The sequence below is a fragment of the Bombus terrestris genome, chromosome 3 (genome assembly GCF_910591885.1).
Source record: "Bombus terrestris chromosome 3, iyBomTerr1.2, whole genome shotgun sequence".
Lineage (NCBI taxonomy): Eukaryota > Metazoa > Arthropoda > Insecta > Hymenoptera > Apidae > Bombus > Bombus terrestris.
The window spans coordinates 11,504,291-11,529,162 of record NC_063271.1 but is presented as its reverse complement, the minus strand read 5'-3'; the positions used below and the strand labels follow the sequence as shown (position 1 = coordinate 11,529,162).

Here is a 24,872-nt window from a genome sequence, read left to right as displayed (position 1 = left end):
TTCTCAATTCGTTTCTCTAATTTCATTGAATTATTCAGAAGTTAGAAATCTCGATATCTGATATCATGGGGTGTTGATATTTTTTGAGATATAAATCGCGCCATTCGAAAATGACATTTTTCTAATATTATACCAATGTATTCGATCCTCATTAAAAATGTTCAAAATATTTCATCTGAAAATAGACATTAACGAAGAAACGGGGCAATAACTCGAAACGTATTTTTGGCAAATGTTTATTATTCCAGACTGTACTATCAACGCGATGGTTTGGAAATAAAATAGAATGACTAACGAGAAATTTTATATTAATCATCGTATACAGAATATTTAGCCAACTAGATATTTCTATGACTTTTATAAATTCTAAAACAAATTTTTTATTCTGCAATGAATAGTTTCGTATTCTTCCCAACTGCCTGAAGAAATGTTTTTCAAACGTCTCTCTTATTAATCCAATAACGATATCTAGTCGACTATCAGTTTAACAAGCAGCATAATTAAATAATTCAAATTCCATCAGAAGTCGAATGAAACGTTTGAATTCTTGGTGCAGCATGGATTTTCCAATTTATTCGAAAAATGTAGGTCATCCACGAAGCTCCCTCGCAATTTAAAGTGCGCATTCGCCAGCAGGAACAGGGAAAAAGCAATTTATTGCACCGGTTAATTGGCGTGCCAAAGAGACGTTATTACGACTAAGATCCCGCCTGATAAATTTTACAGCGTGTCGCGTCATGAAAATGTTTTATTGCCGTGGCTAATCGACGTATACATAGAGATGCACGACGTACCTCGTCTCCAGCAAGAATTCGCTGTGTTTTATGGCGTACATCACGTCTCTCTCTTTCTCTCTTTTTCTCAATGTTTGCACATTCAAGGGTTCGATTCACTTCCGTGTTGACCGACGACACGAGGATGCGACATGCAAGAAACTTCTTGCTTAAACTTCTACGTGCACAGCTTCTGGCTCATTAGCATCGTTACATTTCTTTGAACATTACGAAATCGAGAGAAGATTTCTTTAAACTTACAACTGGCTGCATCTAAATGCATAGATTGATAGGATCGACTGTAACAATATAGGAAATTGGTTATATTGGTTTTAAGACATCTTTTGATAAAATTATGTAATAGATCAATTTATAAATAATTCCAAACATAGGAGATTTTAAATATTCTTATTAATTTTATTTTCTCAAAGGTGATCAATTTGTAAATATCTTTTAACTCCATCCGACTATTACTGATCTTAAGACGAATTTTGGTAAAATTACATTATGGGTAAAGTTATAAATCGTTTCGAAGATGCAAGGTCGTAAAGGTCTTGAAAATTCATTTCCTCGAGGTTAATCGATTCCCAAGAAATATTGCATCCAATATTTACTCCCATAATTTAATGCAATTTTCCATTGGACAGAATATTTTGTTCCTGACTTTGATTTCATTATTTAGAAGCTAGGTTATCCTGTTACAGAAGTTACAAGATTCTACTCTAGTTTATTAACGCGTGAGATTTTAAATACCACGTCGAAGTGATTAATGTTTATGCGATGTCTGGCTCCTCGGGTGTTAATTACTCGGTTATTGCAGTTCTATGTCGCTTCGACACGGTGACCCTTGGTTGGTATTAGCTGGTACTCGAACGATGACTAAGAGGTCGGCACGCTCGTTCGTCATTATTAATTGCTACATCGAATTCGTGTTACTGGCTCGTATTTGTCAGCTACGTGCACCTATTATATATAGCACGACCGCGAGCATTCTATTTTCACGGGCCGATAAATAATTGCATTTGGATGCGTAACAGCCGCTGTGTCTTGCCAAGTGCCGTGGCAGGAGCTATCGATGACGATAACGTTATCGATGAACGCCGATAAATCACCTGAGTTCTTGTTCATTTAACGATAGATATATTAAATTCGAGGTAAAAGGATGTAGGGCGTAAATTCTTCCAATATATTTCTATTAAATTAATTTCTCCAATATCAAAATACCGTTGGATCGCAAAAAGCAATTTATGCTATAAATTCGTTTTAAGAACGAACATTTATAATATAAATTTCCTTTTCAAAAGATGTTCAATTGCGCTGATATATTTCTGATTAAATTAAATTCTTCAGATATCGAAATAACATTGAATCACGAACGACGCTTTGTAATATAAATTTTTTAGAAGATTATATTAAAGAGCGAGAATTTATATGTTTCAAATATGTTTTTACGCAGACAACAACGATCAATTGGAATTGTATCAGCAGATGGGCTCGTTGTTCTTCCATTTTCCTCTGCTTTCACACAGTAAATCCCCGGTAGCTCGTTGTCGCCGTTTCCATTCCGGATCCGGAGCTTTCGAAAGCTTCCCTCGCGGTGGGCATTAATCCTGTCTCTACCGCCAAACTTTACCCTCGTTCTTTTGTTTCACCGATCCTGTTACAAAAGGGAAAGGAAGCTTAAGGCCGAAAGCGCGATCAGAAGCCATAGAAAAACGACAATTCTGTTATTTCCACGGTTTCCGTGCAGTCGGCCCGCGATTTTCATGACTTCCGTCCTGACATTTTCCACGAAAGTTCCGTATGTTCTGATTTAAAATTGTTCGCTCGGGATCGCCTCGAGTATCCTACATGAATATGCGTGCAAACTTTCGTTCGAAAATTACACATAGAAAAGTTGAAATACCTACTTATTTTGTTCACTTACTTGTTACTCTATTACATTTTTAACCTTATTTTTGGATTATACTTGCGAAGCATTTTAAATGATACTGACATTTAAGAGAATTTCATTTTTCCATTTATACGGGCAGTAAATTTACGGAGAACTATTTGATACGGCTTTTACTGAATGAATGTAACTGGATGTAAAATGAACTTAATGAATTTAATGTGAATTTTAATGTAAAGTAGAAGACTGGAGTAAAAAGCTTGCAACCAAAGAAAGAAAGATTAATTAAAATTTAAAAAATAATCAGCATAATCGCAATGCATTGGGCAGGGACAAACATAACTCACTAATTAAAAAATGACGTTTCCGATAAAATATGAATACATTTTATTTTCTAGAATGAACAGAACACTCCGACTAAATATAATTTTGCGAACACTTCGAGTCTGATTTAAACTGAAGCAACTCAGTCGCCCAAAGAATATTTTCTACCACCAAGCACATTAACAATACACTTCACTAGCAAAAAGTCAGAAAAGTTCGCATCTGTAATCCAAAAAATTTTCATTAAACGACACGATACAGAAGCTTTACTCGTAACGTAGTACGATTATTCGCGATATAGTGACGGGTATCCGGGTTAGAGGAGCCGGCGTTAACACACAAGAATTAGAAGAGGCCGCGAGCAACGCGGTGGTGGCGATTGTTAGAGCTCCACTTGGCAATGGTGCCGGAGTTTTTGCTCCGAATATAAAATTAGGTCTGTTCGAACCGCGGGCGCTGGGATCTCGAAGAGCAAGGGACGTAAATAGATCACCGTTAGAATGCGGCATGTCTTATTCACACTTACGTAAACAGGTCTTGTGAGCGCGTCGCGTTTTAGGTGAGCCTCGTCTCTTGTGTGGTTACGCTAGGAAAAGGTTGCGCGACTCGAACCGTCCCTTCTTAGAATCGAACGTTCGATTTGGTCGCGGATGCCTCGAAGAGGGAATTCGTGAGGGGGTGAATTGGGATTGACGAGTCACCTTTCATTTCTATTATCGTATCAAAGGCGCTTATTAATAGGCGGATCGTTCATGAAATGTTTGTTTATAGTGACATATACATATAATACAACTTATATGTACAGGTCGATCCGTAGCATTCTAAAAACGATCTTAAAAATGCGTCTTGAAAGAGACAATTTTTACAACAGCTATTTTTATTAAAACTACATAGTTCGTATAAATCAAGCACGCGTGTTACGAAATTACCTTGCGCTAATTTTCTTACAATAGCAAATTCAAAGCTACGTCGAACAGCCAAAGTCCAAAATCCGAATGCAAACGAATGTACCAACCTTTACAACAAATATCTTTATTAAAACTACACTGTTTGTATAAATGAAGCACACGTTTTACAAAATTACTTCGTATGAAATATTTTAAACGATAATAAAATTCGAAGTTACAACTAAGAGTTAACGTCCGAGGCAATTTATCCGAAATTAGAATCCTCGAAATCAAACCGTCAAAAATTATCCAGTCGCAAGGTACAGTGAACTTAAACAGGAAGCAGTCTCTTCGAGGCGCATCAACGCAGCCTGCAAAAATTCGTCGTACGATCAGACAGTTTTTATGACAGGAAACTGCTGGTATGTGCCATCCGTCGACGACAGGATAGCCGACGGATGGCGGAAGCTTTTAAGGAACGAGACTCGCGCCGCGCCTCGCCAATAGGAAATTTTAATACGTTTGGTATATCACGAAGGAACATGGAACAGGTCAAAAGCTGGCTACGGTGTTCGCTTCGACTATCGTCGATGCAGGGCTGCGTTCGTTGCACGGGAAGAAGCTATCGATCGGTCCGTGTCTTGGAAACGTTTTATTTTTCGCTGCCGTTCTCGTTCGCGATCGACTCGTGTGCCATTCCCCGTGCTGGCTGGCTGGAGAGTCCAGGATTAATTCCCCGACTATTACTTGTTTCTTATTCCATTTTTATCTAGAGTTAAAACTCCGTAGTCGACGGTTTATTTCTCTGGAGTATCGTGCCGCGGAGGGACTCGCGTATTCCCTATGGTTTAGCGAGCGAAAGTAGCGAGAATATTTAACAACGATTTTTTAAATTATTCCTCTACCACGCTAAGAATAAATTTTTGAACAGAAATTGGTAAAATCGGACTCTAGAAGAATGACACAGTTAGAAACGGTGATCTGTTCTACGAAATCGACTTGAAATATAATAAAAAGTTTAAAGTAGGTAGTTATTATTCATTTGAACTTTCGTAATGGACAGATTTCCTGTTTTTACGCTGTAGGTAATAGCCTCTGGGCTCTGACTACCTTTAATAAAATATTGTTTATATATTTCTTAGCCTCGGGAGCGATGTTAAAATAACTTTTGGTTTATGACATTCTTCTCGTTAAATGCGCTAAATTTCTTAAGTAAAAAACTGACACTTCTAGAAAATACATAATTCATTTTTGAATTTAATTTTTCTAAATATTTTTAAATCGGTACTTTCCCGTAGGTGTCACTTTTCTAACAACCTGACAGTGTGTATAACCTTTCGATTACTGATTGACGATTACTCATATTCTTTAATATTGTTTCATATTATGGATACATGAAATAAGTAAAGGATATAATAATTAATACGAAAATCGAATCTCTTATACATCTGTGGGATTGTAGAAATCAGAAATTATCGTTATTATAAGTAACGATAAAAGTGTTGAAAGCATACTGTGAGTCGAATTAATTTCCTTAGTTTGCTTAATTAAAATAATTTCGATTTCGTGACAGGTTAAGGTCCTCGTTATTTCTTTCCTCTGACCTGAACGGTTTTTTAGAGCCTCAGTCAATGAACTTTTGGCTGAAATATTTCTACGAAAGTAATCGGGGTTAGTGCAGCCTGGTGTCAGAGTTATTGCGTCCTGCTAGCCACAAATCTCGATTTACGAGCTCAGGATCTAGGTATCGGTGAAATATCCACCACATCCGAATCTCCCTGCCCTTTCCGTAGCTTTTCGTTTCCGTTTAATGATAACCTATATTTTTTCGATAACTCGTAACACCCTGTCTGGTGAGGGTGGCGAAGAAAAAATTTGTTTTCTAAAGAATAAATCGAGGATTTATAGTAGCGATAGTAAATAGTTTTATATCTAAACTCTAGAATTACCTAAAAGTATAGGAGAACATTTCTTATGTTTATTTCTTAATAACAAAATTACAGTTTTCTTCCTTATTTCTTCGTTAATTCAACAAATTTGCATAAACATCCTGGGCTGCTTATCACGTAATATGGTCTAACTCTTCATCATTCCATCGAGCTTTCTTTCTCGCAAATTCCTCGAAACCTAACAAAGAATCCCTGATGCACAGGTCCGAAAGGTCACCGATTTCGAGTCGTACATTCGGTACGCAGCGCGGCAGTTATCGATTTCCGAAGCGTAATAAAGCCGTGTCGAAGGCATACCGAGTGGCGTGCGCGAAGAATCTACCTCGAAGGCGTTCTAAAACTCGCGACTAACCCTCGAGCGTTCCACGTGGAACAGGATCGTCGCTTTTTTCGTCCGCAAATCACTTTTTCGCCTCTATTCTCGGTCTATCTAGTAGAAGTTTGTCCCGGCAAAGTTCCGTAAGCCTTCAGCGAAGAGAAAAGCCCTTTCTCGTTTTCTCGATCGACCCTGGTGGTCGTTGGAGTGCCGCGGGCGCGGCTTCCGATCGATCATCCCGCCCACATCCTTTTCCTTCCGCTTTTCGCGATGGAAATCGCGGCCAATCCAAAAAGGACTACCTCCTTTGATTGGATACACCGATCAAAGCAGCCAGTTTTCGTGGAAAACCCGCGGAAAACTGTCGACCCCGCACCAACAACCCTTTGACCGGCTTTCATCGTCCAGGCCAAGCCTCGTTAGGGGTGGCCTTTTCTTTTATGCAGTCCGTGTCAGCTACTTGAGAGGAACTCTGCGGCTCCCTTTAACGTGGTAATTGAAATTACACTGGGCGCTTCTGCTTTTACTCTTTATTCTTCTCTTTTCTTTCTTCTTTTTTGTCCCTCCTTCTTTCGCTGTCTTCTTTCGATTGGTTTGTTTTTGGCGGTCGGTCGTCGCTGCTCGTTTAAAGCGACGAGGGCTCTTTTCTGTCTACCAGTGGTGAAGGTGAATTATGTTGCAGGTTTTAAGTAATTTGAAGGTGGATTTTAAAACTTTTTTAGACACTGTAAATTAGTGCAATTCTGTTTTCTTTTTTTCTTTTTTAGTGGACCTGTGCAGAGGATGTAGGTTTCCCGAAGATAGAAAAAATATAAAAATATAATGCTGTTTGAAAAAGGAAATCCCTTGAATAATTCTCTTGATAACCACTAAATCTTCAATAAAATCATATCACTTTAATGTTACTGCGAATTTTCTAATTCTCAAACGATGTTCCAAAACGGTTCATCCAAAATATCAATCTCTCTCTCTCTCTCTCTCTTAATCAACACGAGTGATTCAAATAACTTATCAACTTCTTCTTAATTTTCCTGCAATCGGACGAAATGAAAATGTTTCAACAGAGTTCGATGAGAAAGGTGTGACTCGTTTACCGTGGAGATACGCATGCGTTCGAGATGATTGTCGAAACAACGGCAGTATCCGAAACCACGATACGGAAGAGCAAACACCGATAGGATTTCCGTGAACGCGCGGTTTCCGCACGGATGAACGAAGAATTTCTCTGTTCCCTGGCAAGGAGCTACCTTTGCTTTCGAGCTCGTCTCGAAAATCCTGCGAGACGCGCCGTTCCACCGCTAAGACGACGCGGTTCGACGCTTTCGTCGATCGTTCCGGCGTAGGATCGCGAGAAACGGTCGTGAACAAGATTTCACCTCGCGAACCGTGGAAAATCACGTTCACGGGAATTTCGTCGAGCTGCAACTCGTTTACTGGTTTCTTTCGGAATTCGGCATACGATTGTTTTAGATATAAACTAAAATCAGTTGCGACAATTCACGAAGAATATTCCCTTGTTTTCCATTTTGTAAAATATTTCTGAGGAATATTCTACTCTTGTTTATATTTCATTTTTGTAAGATATTCACAGAGAATTTTCTACCTTTATATAAAGTTAAGTAGAATCAGCGAAATGATCATTCGGGAAATATTTCATACTTTTTAGCACAGTGGATATTTATTGTCCAAGAATTTATACTATAAATACCGTTTCTTTCTTGTAATTTTGTATTGTAATCTTTTTATCGATACGTTGTATAGCGACTTGCTGTCATGCGATAATGCACAAGTGTTTTTCTGACGTACGTGTCTACCAATAATTAATCTTCCAAGTATTCCAGAAGCATTTGAAGTATGAAGAAATTGAACTGGAAGAAGATTAAAATGTTAGACTGAACGTTCTTTCTTCCTACATGCCTTCAGGTATGGAAACATTCTGTTCCTTCTCTACTCTCTTTCCACATAGATCAAAGAGTTTAAAAACTTTTTACTATAGCCTCGAGAAGATACTCATTAATTATTTCTAGCCGACCTCTTTTTCTCTAATCGGTTTCACAAAACAAATTCCAATAAATTCCTCTCTCAATTACTGGAACGTAAATGGAAAACATTTCACAGAACTCTTTTTTTCCATATTTCCTTGAACGCTTCTCGAAAGAAAAATCCAACATCTCAGTTGAGTGATCGCGAAGCGATGTCAATCGGCGACTGGAAGCCTTTAATCAAGATTCCGTGAACGGACATTCTCTCAGACCGGTTGGTGACTAATTGCGAATTAACAAAGATGAAACGTTTTTGTCTCATCCATGATCAACACGGATAAATAAGAGTGTATCTATTGACGTAAAGTGTAAAGGATAATGTTAGAAAGACTGTGTTAAGATCATAATTTAAAGGCAGAAACCGGATTTCCATTAATATCAATAATGTATCTTTTTTTTATACGTATACACATGTTCTTTTCTCGAATATATATTCTTTGAATCATTTTCTACATTATCGTATCTCATTGTAGTTTTAATAGTAATTGTGCTATTTGTTTTTATATGTAAATAAGTATTATTAACTTGTACGCTTTAAGAGATTATTCTCGTAAACGAGAAACGATTATAAGAGTAAGCAAACAAAATAATCAATTTATAATTTCTCATAGAAAGTTCCTACATTTGTAGCTTATAACAGTTAGCATTTTTTAGAATTTTAATGATTTTTCATTAAATTTTCATTTGATAAATCATATTTGATAGGAATTTTATTTCAAGAGCAAGATTCTTCTAAATCTCTCAATTTGATTAAACAAAATTTTTAACAATCATATACTGACAAATTTCATTTTAATTAACAATCAAATTTCAATCTATTTGAACAGTATTATAAACATAACGATCGACGTCTGAAAATTTGCTCTTCATTTTAGAATTCTAACTTGTTAACCAGCTCATCTCTCCAACTTCCGTAATTAAAACTTAACGAAGATAGATTCCTTTCGATTAGGTTAACGAAATTGAAATAACAGATAAAGAAATAATGGAGTCCTAAATATTGTTTACAGCTGTCAATATGATTTACCATAGAATTCGATTTATTGGAACAAAATCTTAGCCGATGACCATCCTGCTGATTAAATTCGATATGAGTTCAGATAAGCGAAATTTTACTGCGATTCATCTTGAACGAAGATAAAACGATGTATGAAAAAATGAAGGATCCTTAAATAAAGATATCATTATTCGCAAGAGATTGAAAGTGCACTAGCGACGAGTTAATTCGTCTAACTCGTTTAATCGGTTAATACGCCTTCTTTTCCGATATTCTCCGTAATTTCACGAATCCGCATAACGAGAAGCGATCTTTCCATCGCAGCAGACGAGGCCTGCCCTAAAATATTATCAATTAAGCCAGAGAGCATTATCATCCTTTGAAACTGCCCCGCGAAACGAGGAACAGAGCGACCGCAATCGGGAGAACAGTGCAGAGACAGGACACTTGGGAAATCCCGGGGAGAATTGCTTCATCTTATCGTTCCTGGTTATTGCAGGAAGTAGTTGGGAAACGGCGCCGTTCGCTCGATAATTGTCAGATAACATTGAGGCGAAACAATTGATTTTCGTGGAACGGAAAGAAGAGAATATCAGGCACCGATCGAAGAATCTTGTAAGCTGTGCTTCGAACGCTAAAACTACCGAAGACTAAAGGGTACCATTTCTTTCAGAGTATCATATATCAGTGGTTATCATATCTTAGATATTAGATATTAGGTATACCGCTAGATTTTTTTCAGAAAATTTATGAATCTGGCGTTCATTGCTAGAAGGTTTATATCTTTGAACCGAATAGGTTGTTGCTCTTTTTAATTGTGTTACATTGATACGCTCTCTTAGCCACTGAGAAGCCAACAGTTTAATGATATCAGCTAATTCGAGATACAAAGATTTTCCAATTATAATCCCCATCAGAGCACGAAACTAAAATCAAAAGGAAAACCAGTTCCCTAAATACTTTGCAAAACCAATCATGTAGAAGAAAACCAGCCCTCTAAATATTTCTTAATTCATCGATCATCTTATAAATTCATTGCCGATTCCTTTCCAGCAACGCAAACTTGCCATAAATAACTCCATAGACCCGTTCATCTGTCGAATATCGGCACAATATTTATCCACGCCGACGAGAACATTTTCATTACCCTCGATTCATCGTTCCGCACCAAGAAACGCGCGCAAACCGGCGCGAATTTCGTCGATGAACAGAGAAAACAGACGACCGGCGAAAAGTTTAACGCACCATGTGTCGAAAGATCAATAGGTAGGGAAAGCAACTCTTTCACGATCGTTGGATCGTCGTTCCTTTTCGATCGTTTAGAAAATCTAGGATCGTCCGTGAAATCGTGCAAGCGCGGACAGTACGAAATAACAGGCGAATCTTGGATCGTCTGGAGCCGAGTCCTGAAGATGACAACCGGCCGTATTTTCTAGGGATAATGGCCTTGCCTTTCTTCTTCGTCTTTCCTCCTTTATTCCTCTCTGCGTTTCCCAAGGACCGATACTCTCTTTTTAGCTATTAAGTTTGCAGCCAGCGATTCAAACGTTCGCTGCAGACGACCAAATTATCGAGCGACCATCGCGTCGTCGTTGCTTTTGCTTCCGCGTCCGTCAACGAGACTCGATGATCTTTCAAGGACTCGACCTTTTACTCGTTTTTCCTACAAGCTTTTTTTCCAGCAGATTTTAGTCAGTTCTAGCGTTGATTGGTCGTTAAACGTGAAGGATGATGTTTTGTGATTGCCAGGTTTTTTTGGGTTCAGTTTGTTGGTTGTTTTGTGGAATTGAATAATTCAGGCTATGTGCAGAATTCGGAGTAAAAGAAATAGGTTCTTTGTCGGTTATCGTAATAATCGACTATTTCTACATCTTTCTACGAAGATTAATTTCTTTCAATGATGAAAGGACTTGATTGTTGAAATTATAATTAAGTTTAAAACTAGAACTGAATATTGACTGTTTCAATCCATATGTGTTGGATTTTAAAAAGCGTAGGTTCATTATTAATCATAATAAATGTCACAATATTATGACTATTTTATATTTACTTAAGAACATTAATATTCTTTTAATGAAAGAAGATGTTGATTACTAATACAGCATTGGATATCTTAATTTCAGCCTCCATGTAATAAAACAGTTATTATTAAAATGTATTTATAATTCTGCTTCGCTGCCCAATTTTAAACAGTTTTTATGCGTTTACTTTTATCCTCCGGGATCAGATTAGTTTATTGTTTAAATTGGAAGGTCTGGGTTGATAGATTGTATACTTAAAGGCTACCACTGTTTCTTTTAACTTTTTCACTACGTTAAATCGATCTTCCTTGATCTAAACCAGAAAGTCTTAGTTGAAGGTAGCTATCCGGTCTCTGTGTGCTGCATAAGAAAGTTCATCTTACTTAATCATTTAAATGAAGAAACGAATTATAAATGCACAAATTATAACATATTTCCAATAAAAAGACAACCTTAATGCAATATTCTGTCTTGAACAGAAAATCAACTTTTCTATACTATCAATAATCAACAACAGCTTATTAAATAGTAACGTAATATGAAATACTTAATTCCGAACGATCACTGAATCCTAACAGGGATTTATATATGCGAATATTAAACAATTGAAATGATACATGAAAGAGAAAATGTCCCATATTATCAATGACCAACGCCAAATTACTAAATTATAACTTATGAAATACATAATCCTAAACGACCTATATATACCTCACTGAATTCTAGCAGAGGCGACTTTATGTATCTGAATATTAAAAAATGTTGATCATATATAGAATATAATAGAAGGTTGTCGATTAAATTCAGATTAAAACGATATAGCACGATAAGCATGAGATGATAAAAGAGAAGAAGATTTCGAAAACCCATAGACCGAAATTATATTCAGTCGCAATCTAATACCATCTGTAAACTCCAACCAATCCCAAAGAATGCGAGCTCCATTTTTCCACCAACTCCACGCGATCATTTTCCACCGCGCAAATACTATGTATAAAATCCAGGCTCTCGCGAAAAAAGGGAACGCGTTCCAGCTCGTCGATATTCAATCCGGCAAACGGAATCCCCATCGCATCGGTGGCACAGTAATTTCCGGAAGAGGCCGAAGTCGAACGGATTGACCCAGGTCGGGTCTGTTCCTTCGTTTCGAGGGCTTTTCTCCGCCCTCTGCCCCTCTCTGTATCTCACGAGAGGGCGTCCTCCCTGTCGGATTTAGGGCGCTATTTAAGTAGAGGCTTATAGGGCAGCTTCTGTTTCTCTTCCTCTCTCTCTCTCACCCTTTCTCTCTCTCTCTCTCTCTTGCGTTCTCAGTGACTTTATTTCTCTTACTCTGTCTCTCTTTCGCCTCTTGTTATCTGGAGCAGCAGCGACCGTGTCTGCGGAGGCTGTGTCGTATTGATCTGTCGCTCGGTCGGCCGCTCGGCAGCGCGGAGAAAGAGAGGGAAAAGCGGAGAGTCTCGGTAATTTATCGCGAGCCAACGGCAGCGAGATGATTCGAGCGCGACGCCTCCGCGAACAGATCCGATCGAAGACGCGCAGTGACGCCTGCCTCTCTTTCTCTCTCTTTCTCCCTCCCTCTCTCTGTGTCTCTCATCCTCTCTCTTTCCCTCCCTTTTGGAACCGATAATTCGGTCACGCGCGATCGATCCGACTGAAAAGCTCGACTGACGATTAATTGGAGGCGCGAGATGAAACGCCGTACCAAAGCTCCAGCTTTCTCTCTGTACATAATATATATGTACAGAGAGAATATAGATATCCATATGAATATCTATATTCTTCTCTGTTGGCCAGATTTTGCGTTTAGTATGTATTTTGCAGTGGTTCGGATTCTCATAACTGAGATATTGTTCATGGATTTTTGATATGCAGGTTGGAACTTTTCTATGAATTAAGTATGCCTTTGGCTGCAACTTTCTCTTTCATTATCTATCTATGCGATTTATTCGCTGATGGAAAATATGTTGCATTTAGCATTGTAGTATCTCCGAGTGACGATGATGACTAGAATTTATATTATGGGTTCTGGTTACAGGAATAGGAAGTGTTTAGCTTCAGCTCTAGTTTTCCCTTCTTCTCCCATTGTATATCGAGCTATAGTTCTCTTCTATTAGCAACAGTTTAGAATTTTGATGTTGTACTTTGCAATGATGTGAACGTTCATGATGTAGCTTATGGGTTCTAATTGTAAAAGTAGGCATTCTTTTACAAACAACAGCAAATGCAGTTTAATAGCGTTCGTTTTGTAGAGTAATTTATTTATATTTATTATATTTATTTATAACATCGAGACGAAGAAGGAGAGATAATAACAAATATCATTGATTTAAGATCTTACAATAGCAAGATCATTTCGTATATACATATGATATACATATTTTATTAAATTATTTCGTTTGAGAGGTAATATTTTTTCAGAAGCTATATATGGCTTTGATTTAAGGTATACGAGAAATTTCTTGTCACTTTAATATTCTTCACATTAAAACGGTACATAAAGTAGTTAAAATATACGCACGTCATAATAAATCCTAAATACAACCAGACCCATAACGAATAATTCCACGATTTCGTCATCGATGATCGATTCCATTTCGTTCGGTTCACCGTCCTCCGTTCGAACTCATCAAAATTCAAGGGCGACGCGATTGTAACGATTGAGCAAGTCTCGATCCGGCTACAATGTGGTAAATAATGCGTCGATGAATTCCGAGAGGGTTCGTATAGCGACTCTTCAAATTGGGTAGTTTATATTATTCACCATGCTCGAACATATGCTACCAAATTGGTAAAACGATTTAACGCGACAGAATCGAAAGACTTTGTGATTGTAATAATAAACGTAGACAAGCTGATAAAGTAAACGTTAACGAGCAAAAATGTGGACGTCGACGAGTTTTCGGTCGCGCGACACGCTGTCACGTGCGTCGCGTCGTCGAGGCACGCGCGCAGAAATTATTAATTACGTGGCGCATTCAGCAACCGACGAAGGAGTCGTCGACTCGTTTTCCAAAAGTGGACTGAAATACTGAAAACGAGATTGTCGGAACGCGCCACGACGTCATGCGACTCGTTTCGCACGCGTCTCTCATCTAATGTCAGAGTTGACGCGAGGAATGTTGATCGTGATGCGTCAAAGCGTACTCTTAGTTGGATAAGACAGTAATTATGGAAAGTACAGATATAGCTACATTTTTACAAGAATTTTTGTTTTTAATATGTCTTTGGTCGTTGTATTCTATAGTATTATATTATATAGTATTGTATATTTAATTTATTATTTATTATATAGTATAGAATTATATAGTAAAATGCAAGAGAAATGAAATTATTCGTAATGTAAAGAATAACAAATACGAAGATTCGTGACTACTTCAATATTATTTTATCTTATATATAATATCTTGAATATTATCCTTGCTTCTAAGGTAAATTTACTTCTATTTATTCTATTTATATTTATTCTGTTCAAAATTTATTCCATTCGAACTGGAAATAAAATAAACAATCAAAAAGTAAGTATGGGTGTGAAAATTTACGTTTAATTTAGTATTATCTTACTTTGTCGTGCTTTTGAAACAGAATTATGTCAATTCTCGTTGGATTCACGGCAAATATAACAGAAACAGAATTATTTACGAAATGAAGGATAACAAATGTAAGAATTCGCATCTAAAGTAAAAAAACCTTCCACGTTAAGGTAGCAAAGAAACAAAGGTACAAAAAATTGCTTTACATATTCTACAATATTCCATTGGTCGTAAAGTTGGTTTGACGATTTCTTTGCGGCCGTAAAATCATAGAGTAAACTACAGTATATTATCTCTTCCTATTATTATTGTTACCGAAGAAACAGGTTTCTATTAAGAAGAAGTAACTAACAGAGTTGACGTTCGCATCTACGTACAAATTTGTCGAAGGATTTTAAAGGAATCACGCTTGCACAACAAAAAAGATTTCCCTCGGCGAGACGAACGCAAGAAACTTCATTCTGAAAATAGTATTCTACGCTTTAGAGTATTCTCTGAAAGGTAACCACTATCCCAAAAGATTTTATCGATAGATGTCAAGGTTCCGTAATTGCACGAAGCTTTGCTGAAAGGTTTCATTTCCTTGAACAAACCTCTGGTAACTGGATCGGTAAATCCTCTTAACATAAGAAAACAAGAAAATTAAAAACGTTTTACCAACTATCGACATCGTATCAAACACGATATTATAATTATTATTTGTTATTACACAGTAACGTTTTTTTATGGAAAATAGGAAAAACAAAGTAATCTGACGCTTTACATTCGATTAATTTTCTACATTATATTCGTCATTTCTTCTAGTCCGATTACTGTTTTCCTCGAAGTGACGTCTTTTCAATTCTGGAATGGCTAGAAGGAAACTAAAAGGAATCTGTCGTTTCATATTCAATTAATTTTCTACGTGTAGCACAAATTAATTCTATCAATCATTTTATTTATTCATTCCTATCCAAATACAAACTTTTGAACGCGATTTCCTCGAAAACAAACTGACGTGCGGATAGTCTACGGATATCCATTTATAAGAAATTTGAATGTGTAAAATTCCACAAAATGCGTACAATATGGAAAGATATATAAATATCCAAAGTATAGTGCTTTCTATAATACTTATTTTTAGTAGGTAAATCAATATTCTATCAGTATTTTATTTTTTGATAATATTCCTATAGAAATCTGCAGTCTATATGTGAAACAATTTTATTTTATATTTTTCTTTAGTTTATATTAGAATACAACAATCACACAGTATTATTTTAAACTGGAAAATATACCTTAAGCTTTATTTAAGTCAACAGTTCGTGTTTAAGCATAATCCATTTTGTTACACAATTTTAACGTAAATGATAACATATTAAAACAAATAAACGGTACTTAATCTTGGAATGTTTCAACTTTAAATTCTCTCTCACGTGTTCAACGATTAGAACTGAGCAGGAAGTTAAGCGTCAAGTAAGCGGTCTATCAACCTATGCGACTATCAAACGAACTAATTGTCGTATGATAACACAAACCACCATCGAAAACGTCTGTGCCTGTTACCAGATACAAATGTGATATCTACAACAATTCCCAACTTACTTTTTCACGTAGAATCGCTCTCTCGCCTAATACCACGATCACTAGGACATTTGTACGAAACATTTCTCCTACAAACGCGATAAAATGTTCGCTTATTCCATCAATTTGCAAAGTGCAAGAACATGCGAGATACGAGAGGCGATCGATCGATCCGCTGCAAAATCGGGTGGCGCAGACCAGGCGTCTGGATGCGTCAAAGGGTGGCATAAGGTCGTCGTGGCAGCGGAGTCCGCGAATCGATATTTGCCTACCGGCAAGTACCTGATGCGATTTGTTTATACGACGTCAGGACGACCTTTAAAATATCGCCATGACGGCTGGTTCGCGCACGTGAGCGCAGCGATTCGTTGTATAACCGTTCGTTACGTAACGTCGATTCCGCACGGTTTCCTCCCGTCCGCCATCTATTCATTGTCAGAATAGAGTAATCGGAGAGTTGCCAGTGGCAGCCGAGAGAGAACATGCCACGTCGTCTCTCTATTCAACAACTGTCCTTCACGAACGAGCTTCGGCTCGATGAATCGACCCTCGAAGATCCCGTCATTAGGTTGCCAGCCTTGAATTTTCCGAAAGACGAGCAGCAAGACGACAGGCCAAACTGCAACTTCGTAAACTGGTGTGCAGCAACTCGGGCAGGAGTCGGATCTCCTTCCAGCACCTAATTTTAACTTGTTGTGTCATGTTGTTCGCCTCGTGGTGAAATACACCACGTTTTAGGGGGATAGTTTCGGGGTATTTTGGGGTTGTTGCAGAGATACGAGGAACAGGATGAGGCGAATACAGTCGGGATTAATTTAGCGAAGAATTCGAAGTTCTAGGTGACATTATGAGACTCGCAGTTTTATTGGATTGTGCATGCTGTTGGGATTTTTCTTGGGAATTTTTATTACAGGATTTATGATATTAGTATATAGCATTCCATCAGGGATTCTAAATCCTTGGTGTGTAGCTCAATTGAATTGCAGATATTAGTGGGAATTTGGATAGGAATTTTGATGATTCGTGAATTGGTGACTGGTAGATAGTATTTCATTGGTGATACTAAATTCTTGGTAACTTTGTGAGGTGCATAGTTTTACTGATAAAGGGAATTTATAATACTTAGGGAGTTTTATTGTAGAATTTATGATACCGGTAAATATCATTTCGTGGATAATTTTCTAATTGCAGTAATTTTTTAATCGTGATAATTTAAAGTAGGATGTTGGTGTTTCCCTGGATCTTTGATATTCTTTCGCATCAGCTAATTTCAAAATTCAATTTTCTATGTTCGTTTAAAAAATTATTTGATTATTTGATTACGACTATTCGAGTTTTTTCACGGGTTATGCCTTTAACTACGGTGGTATTTTTACGAGAACTGTTAGTTTCCTCGTTTGACGAGGAAGCAATTTAAACACCTTTCCACTCGAGCTACAGAAGGCAGGGGCGACCAGGTCGGGTCGAGCACCCGTGTCTTGACCCTATTTAGGTCGAGCTGTAATTAAATCCACTTTCCACCGCTTCCCGGCTGCATACTTCTCTCTTCATTCGACGAATACTTTTCCCTCGGAATTTGTAACCTTCCCTTTCGTGCCCTCTGCGTTGGTGGAAAAAAATGCACGAAAGAATTGTCATCGTTAGTATCTCGTGATAATTACAGTTAAGATATTCATTAAATCCTTCACCAAGTTACAAATCAAATTACTCGCAATAAATGGAAAAAGAATTATGTCAACAATTTCATTTCCACTTTTCTTGTAAACTTGTATCTTCCGTGAATAACATCTTTAACGAAGAAAACAAAGTTTTGTTTTTAAAGAAATATAGCAACTTGAATATTTTCTCGTATATACATTCGATATAGAAGAATAATCAGAAAATTGCCAAAAATGAATTTCTACAGAACTCGTATCTTTGGTCTTAACACGATCCTTGTATTTTGAAACTTTTCCTTCTGAACCACTAAATGACATCAGCATAAAAGATCACCAAAAATCAACCTCTCGTATTTCATTATAACCACAATTTCAAAGCGATATGTTGGAAAAAACATAAATATCTACCAGTTATGCTGCGGAGAAATGAACGAACGAAGCAAAACGAAAAACGGAGCCTCGCCTTCCCAAAATCGATTCTATCGCTGGCAATCTCCACGTGGAGCGCTCAGCACAGTTCCCCCATGCACGGATGCGCAATTACGCGTCGTTCATCGAAACGACGCCACCAAGCTCTCGATCGAAGCGAGCACTCAACGCGCGACGTATCAAGTGACATAATTATCGTCAGACTTCTTGGTCTCTTGCATTCGTCCCTCTGTAACGTTGTAAGAAAACGGAGAAACGAAAAAAGAAAAAAAAAAAAAGATACGGAAAACAAGCTAAGGAAAGGAATGATACAGTCGGATGGATCTGTGCTTCATTGACTTGATTCGCTGAAGAACACTTCTCTGGCCCACATTCAGTGCCCCTTGAGCCACGTGGCCTCCATTCAGCAGACGGGAAAGGGCGTACTCGTAGGTCTTTACGCGCACCTGCAACCAACCCCGGAGTTCTCACCCCCCAAGGTTTCATGAAGGCCGGAAAAAAGGCTGTCCTTTGAATCACGTCACCCTTCAACGTGGCTTCTGCAGTCGGCTAGTTGACAGATGGGGAACGCGTCCATAGGGTTGCGTGTAATAATCGACACCTGTTTTGTTTGAATTGTTTCTGCAAAGTCAAGAGCTCTTGAGAGTAAATTCTTGGGGATGTAATAGTTAAATCTTTGCGTCCAAATATTACGATGGGATACTTGAAGAAAATGAGCATGTTATCTTAATATAAACAAAATCATCAAAATGACGAACTTTTCCTTTTTCACTTCCAAAAAATATACAGATGCTTTTGACTTTAATGTTGATGTTTTGTTAGATAGTTTGTTGGAAGATAATTAACTATTTGCTCGCGTTGTGATATTTGAATTATAATCACGTATATATTATACAAAATATTTAGTATTATTCGATATTAAATGTTCGAAATGTAAGGTTTAAAGGAATAATTCTATTCAAACTTGGAAATTAAGGATTGCTATTTCTTCTTTTCAAGCAATTCGTAGATCGCTTTGAATTAAAAGATCTACTCGTCCCAAAGTTCAACGAGTGCCCTCGTCGCGCGGAAGAAATAATTAAAATCTCGCTCCCAATTTTTAGACGCTTCCTGATTATCATTGGCATCATTGGCCTACTTCGACCTTCCTTTCGATTCGAATCGACACGACCCACTTCGAGTCCTCTTTGGGCCTTTCAGCCAACTTCTACCCTACTTGCATCTTATTTTCAACTTACTCTCGCAGCTCTCGTGCTCGCATCAGGCCTAGTTCGAACCTACTTTGGATCTAGCCCAGTTCCATTTCGTTCCGTTTACTCTATGTACCTTTCTGTACATCGAACTTTTCTTAGAAACAATTTGCTACTACCTAAATCCAATAGCAGAGGCTATCAACGCCGTGCAACATGCACAAGCATCATAACCTCTTTTCCTTCCTTCGTATTTTAAATGTACAACCTTTTTATTACGAAGTGATTTGAAAATTTTTTGTATTCGTAGTATCGTGAACAAATCCTAACCTCTTCCAAATCATTTTCTACCACGTAAACCTACTAACAAAAGCTATGAACATCATCCAACATACGCGAACATCGCCAATCTCTTTCTTCCGGCTTCTTTCTCCTCAAAATATAAAACTCTTCTAAAAGTGTCTCGAAAATTTTCTGGATTTATAACTCTAGGATCGAGTCCAAACCTAACCTAAATCATTTACTATAACCTAAATCCTCTGACAGAAACCATCAACGCCCTTCTAACATACTCAAACATCATAACACTTTTCCCTTCTGTTATAAAAATAGCTTGCGAATCAAAACCTAACCAGAATCATTTACCATCGCCTAAACCTTCTCATAAAGACCATCGACGCTCTTCAAGCCTCTTCTCTACCCACAAATTCCTTCCAAAAGTGGCTGTAAAATTATCCACGTCGCTTTCAGAAGTCACATTTCACACATCCACTGTAGCTCGTCTCTGCGATTCGTTTTTAATTACAGCCAGTCGAGGTGGACCCAAGTGCCTTGCCTCTTAATTAGTAGTTACTCTGTGGTGCAGTTGTTTGATAGTTGTTAAGACCGCGTCGTAAAGCGTTCGAGGTCGGCTGAACTTGGTCCACCGCGATCTTGCCTCCGTGATAATTATCGGCTACCCTTAATCGTCCCAAACCTTCAACGCGCCCTCTCTCACCCCTTGTACCTCCATCGGGGAAGGAGAAAAATATCCAACGACGAAAGGGAGCCCACGAAAACGCCTGGTAGCCGCACGACTCGCAAGGCCGTGTATTTTTAACTTGAGAACCTTCCGGCAACCCTGGTCGGGATCAATACCACCGGCAACCCTGTCGTCGTGTAGTACTACTGGAGGCAGAAAGGGTGCAGCGGGGTTAACCTACATATCCAGCCACTGGCTGCCAGAGGAGCTGGCTGAAACGAAAACATTTTCCCTTCGGACGGTGACTCGGCCGCGGTGGGGGTTGGAAACGAGAGGGGAAATTCCGTAAGGGGAGAGAAGGTGTATAGGTAGAGGCGTTTCAGACTCCACTTCCGTTTCTTGGCAAGTATCGACGGCTCTTGAGGAATGAGCTCTGTCGCATTTCGAAAGATACGCGCCGCGAGAAAGATGGGGGCTACTTGCCGGAGATGGTTTTGGTAATTTTGTTGCGCGCTCGCCTGGAAGAGAGCTGATGGTGAAAGAGTTGAAAATTGTACAACGCAGAGTTGTAGCGAGCGATGTAGCTGTTTCAAGTGGCTGATTTTAGAATGTCTTTGCACTTTCGGTGTTCTATTTTTGGAAGAAAAATTAGATTGTCACGAATTATTACGGAAGATTGTGTATTTGGTTTGTTGTCAATACTGAACGAGTTAGGAGATCAGAAAGATCGATGTAGTGCTTTAAAGTGGTCGTCTTTCAAATATCTTTATACTTTTGATGTTTTAGTTTTGAAAGAAAAGTCAGTTTATTATGAAATTATTTGATTGTTTGTATACATACTAAAGGAAAATATTATATTGTATAGTAGCGTAGGAAAATTGATGTAGTGTTTTGAAGTGGATGGTATTTAATATTTTTTGTATATTGAATTTTTTAGTATCGAAACCAAAATTGTACATTTACATGAAAATTGATGAAACATTTCGAAGCCTTTGTTTCTTCTTTTTTTTTTTTAGTATTTCAATGTTTTATATATTTCAGTTGCAAAGTAAAAATTTATGATAGAATTATACGATTGTTTGTTACGTTGAATAGAAAGAAAGCATCGATGGAAATTAAAAGTAACGTGCATGAGAACGGAAACAAACATGGTCCAGCGCATTGTGAACGAGTTACATAAATCAAGCCGGCTAATTTGTGCAAGTAGTCGTGTGTAAAGGTTGCACAAACCCTAAATTGTAACGTCAATGCCAAACGAGAATGAAGTGTATGTGTTCAATTCATTCACATCCTATTCAACTTTGATTCGTCCGCATACTGATCCACGCGCTATTAATCCTCTATAGAGCAGAATATAGACTTGAAAATTGCATACACGTTTCTTATTCCTTATAAGCAATTAAACTAAATACATATATCAATTTATCGCAGAAATTCATACTTGAATAGAATTATTATTGGAAACGTGTTGGTTTACGATATATTATAGAAATTACCAAGCAAAAGTAGTGTCAAACTGCAATTTTATTATGTAGTTGGAACAAAAAATTTCCTGAGGTAAAAATCCACCGTACAAGTATATAGTATGTAGTGCATTATATAAAATATAATATTGTAAAAACTTTGCAGAATACATTTTATTAATATATTTATAACTTATGCTGAAATACGACTACAATTTGGCTGGAAATTTTAACATCGTCCATCCATTGTAGATGGAAAACAACAACGAAAAAAGATATAAATTAAATTATTGAAATTCTCTTTTACAGTTTTAAAAGCTAAAATTTATCGTGTTAATGCGAAATTCGCCTTTGATAGATGAAGAAATTTGTCTGCTCTTTAACATTCTCATTCCCCTCACCGCAACGCGAGTGTTCGCGACTTCCGGCGGAAAATTTAAACAGCGCCGGTTATTTATTCGCTGATAAAACGCCCGTGGTGGCTGGGTATTTTTTCACGCTTAGACCGCAAACAGGGGGTGCGAACTAGCCGCGCACTAACCACAAAGACGGTCTGTAGTAGCGTAATTGAAAAAATACCCATGGACCCGCGTTGTCTGCAGCTGCGTTTCGGCTAGGAGGGACAAAATTCGCCCCTGTATCTCTCTGGTGCTGTTATGAGAGGGGAAAAACGAAGTAAAAAAAATCAGTTTATCCTTTCATCCTTGAATTACATTTTATAGACATAAACACTCCCTGGTAATATTACTGTAATATACTAAGCGAATACATCGAGGCAAATAAGAATTCACGCTTATAAATTTCGATTTTCCAACGTTGAGAAAAGCTTTTACGTTTAGAAACGCGTACGGTGCGTTGGAAAAAGTTTCGATGGTGATCGACAGACGTACGAAGATCAGGATAAAAATAATATGTATTGTTTCAGTTTTTAACGAGAGTAACATACCGCTTCGCGATTAATTAAAAAAAAAAGAGAACTATAATTCTACGACCAGTTTCTATGCAAAGTATCTACTATACCTATGCTTCACGATTCTGAATCCGGAAAGAGCTGAAAAAGAATAAAAAGAAAAAGAGAAAGGAGGAAAACGTAAAAGTACCAATGCTACGAACGTTTCGTCGTCCACCGTAACAAAATGGCTGCCGGTCCAGTGAATTCCTTAGAAACTCCTGCTTGCTCTCTTCCTTTCTTCCTTATATCATGAAAGAAGGAGGAACATCGGAATCGAGTTTCTAGAGACAGACCCGAAAGACATACCGTAGAAGATGGTCGTCCAGCGATTCTCGAGAAGCGAATAGGAGCGCGACTCCTAGACGATGCTCGTGATGAAACGGTGAAGAGTAGAGTGAAGAAAGAACAGACTGACTTATAACGGGAAACAAAGGGAGCGGAATGGATACAAAGGGTGGAAAGAGGGGAAAGAAACGCAGCTAGTAGCTAGAAGTGAGGGAAAAGGAGGACAAAGAGGGCAGGCAGCAAAAGGAAAGGCTTTCCCTCTCGATGTCGTTCAGGTTCAGAGAGCAACTTCCGCAATTGCGACGAGATGCTACCATGGAAGATGTCCACTCGGCCACGGCAGTAAGGGCAACCCTTTTTATCGGCGTTCGTTTCACGGTAATCGGGCGGCCAAGCTGAATATTCCTCTCGATACGATGTCGAGCGTTCACGAGAGTTGCAGGAGAGTGGACGCGTTTCGAATCGGTCTCTCGAAAGGACAGTTTGGCTCTTCTTCGCGTCTTGGCGAGTTTCTCGGACGACTTTTAGCCTGACAGCCCGAGCGGAAATGAGGATCTTGAGGAAGTTACGCTGTCTGAGTGTCTCTGTTCTCGAGCATTTTTGTCGGATGTAGACACGGAACTGATTGTGACTAGACGGAACTTCGCCGAGTGGATGGGTTTTTGGTGGATACGTTCAATGTCGTAGATAGATGTTGGCAGGGGAAATCTAAGATAGTCGAAAGCGAAGTTTTAGGGTAATGAATCGGTGCTGAGTGGGCGGAATGTACGTGTGTTCGTGTAGTTACCGTTAGATAGCTCTTGGAAATTCATTTTGAGAAGATCCGTTTCAATTGGCGAGTATTGGAACTAGTGCTACCGCCTTAGATATTTTACATATTTTCTCATTTTAGATATATGCATTATGTGAATTTCGCACTTTCAAGTTTCCCATAAATGCATAAATATCTTGAATCTTTGCAACACCATCTGCGAATTTCTAACTTATCATCGTCTTCGATCAAACTAGTTAAAATTCTTCAAAATCACTCACGGGAAAGACGTTTCTACTTTAGCCAAGCCAATCATTAAGATTCTCTTGGCACGTAAACGAGTTCCAAATTACCGAGCAGATAAAGCGAGAAAGGGTGAGAATTCAGATAAAAGAGGGCTTTGTCGCGAAGCGCAGAGAGCCTGGAAGGGCATTATGCGAATACGGGAACGATTGGCTCTCGTTCGACGTTCTGTTGAGAGGATGAAAGAGCGGGCCGAGTAACCGGAAGCGGCGTTCCGTATCAATGCGCGATCGTGAAAAGGAGCCGATAACGCAGGCCCAGCCGTGGTAAAAGCGACCACCTTTCGAAGATACTCGTCCCGGCACTCTTTTAATTTGATTTTGCACTTATTGAAAATCACTCGAACGCTCGATAGAAAGAGCTCCTTTGTGCGTGAGTCGTGAATTTTTATACGTGACTTTTTCTTCCTGAAAGCTCGTTACAGGCTGTTACGCTTTTGGAACTGTTTGCGATGCTGTCACAGATTATAGGTCGCAGTACGATGTATAATTATTGGGATATTTGTTTAGAAACAAGTTCAACAATTTAGGATATGATTGATAAGATTGATAAACGTATTAAATTATTATACAGGAAACGAAATGTTT

General features: G+C 38.2%; 1 protein-coding gene across 3 annotated transcripts in view; it reads left to right on the top strand.

Moving 5' to 3' along the window:
• Positions 1-24,872, top strand: part of LOC100648816 (protein Tob1) — a 123,827-nt gene that overhangs the window by 82,311 nt on the left and 16,644 nt on the right. The window lies entirely within an intron of this gene.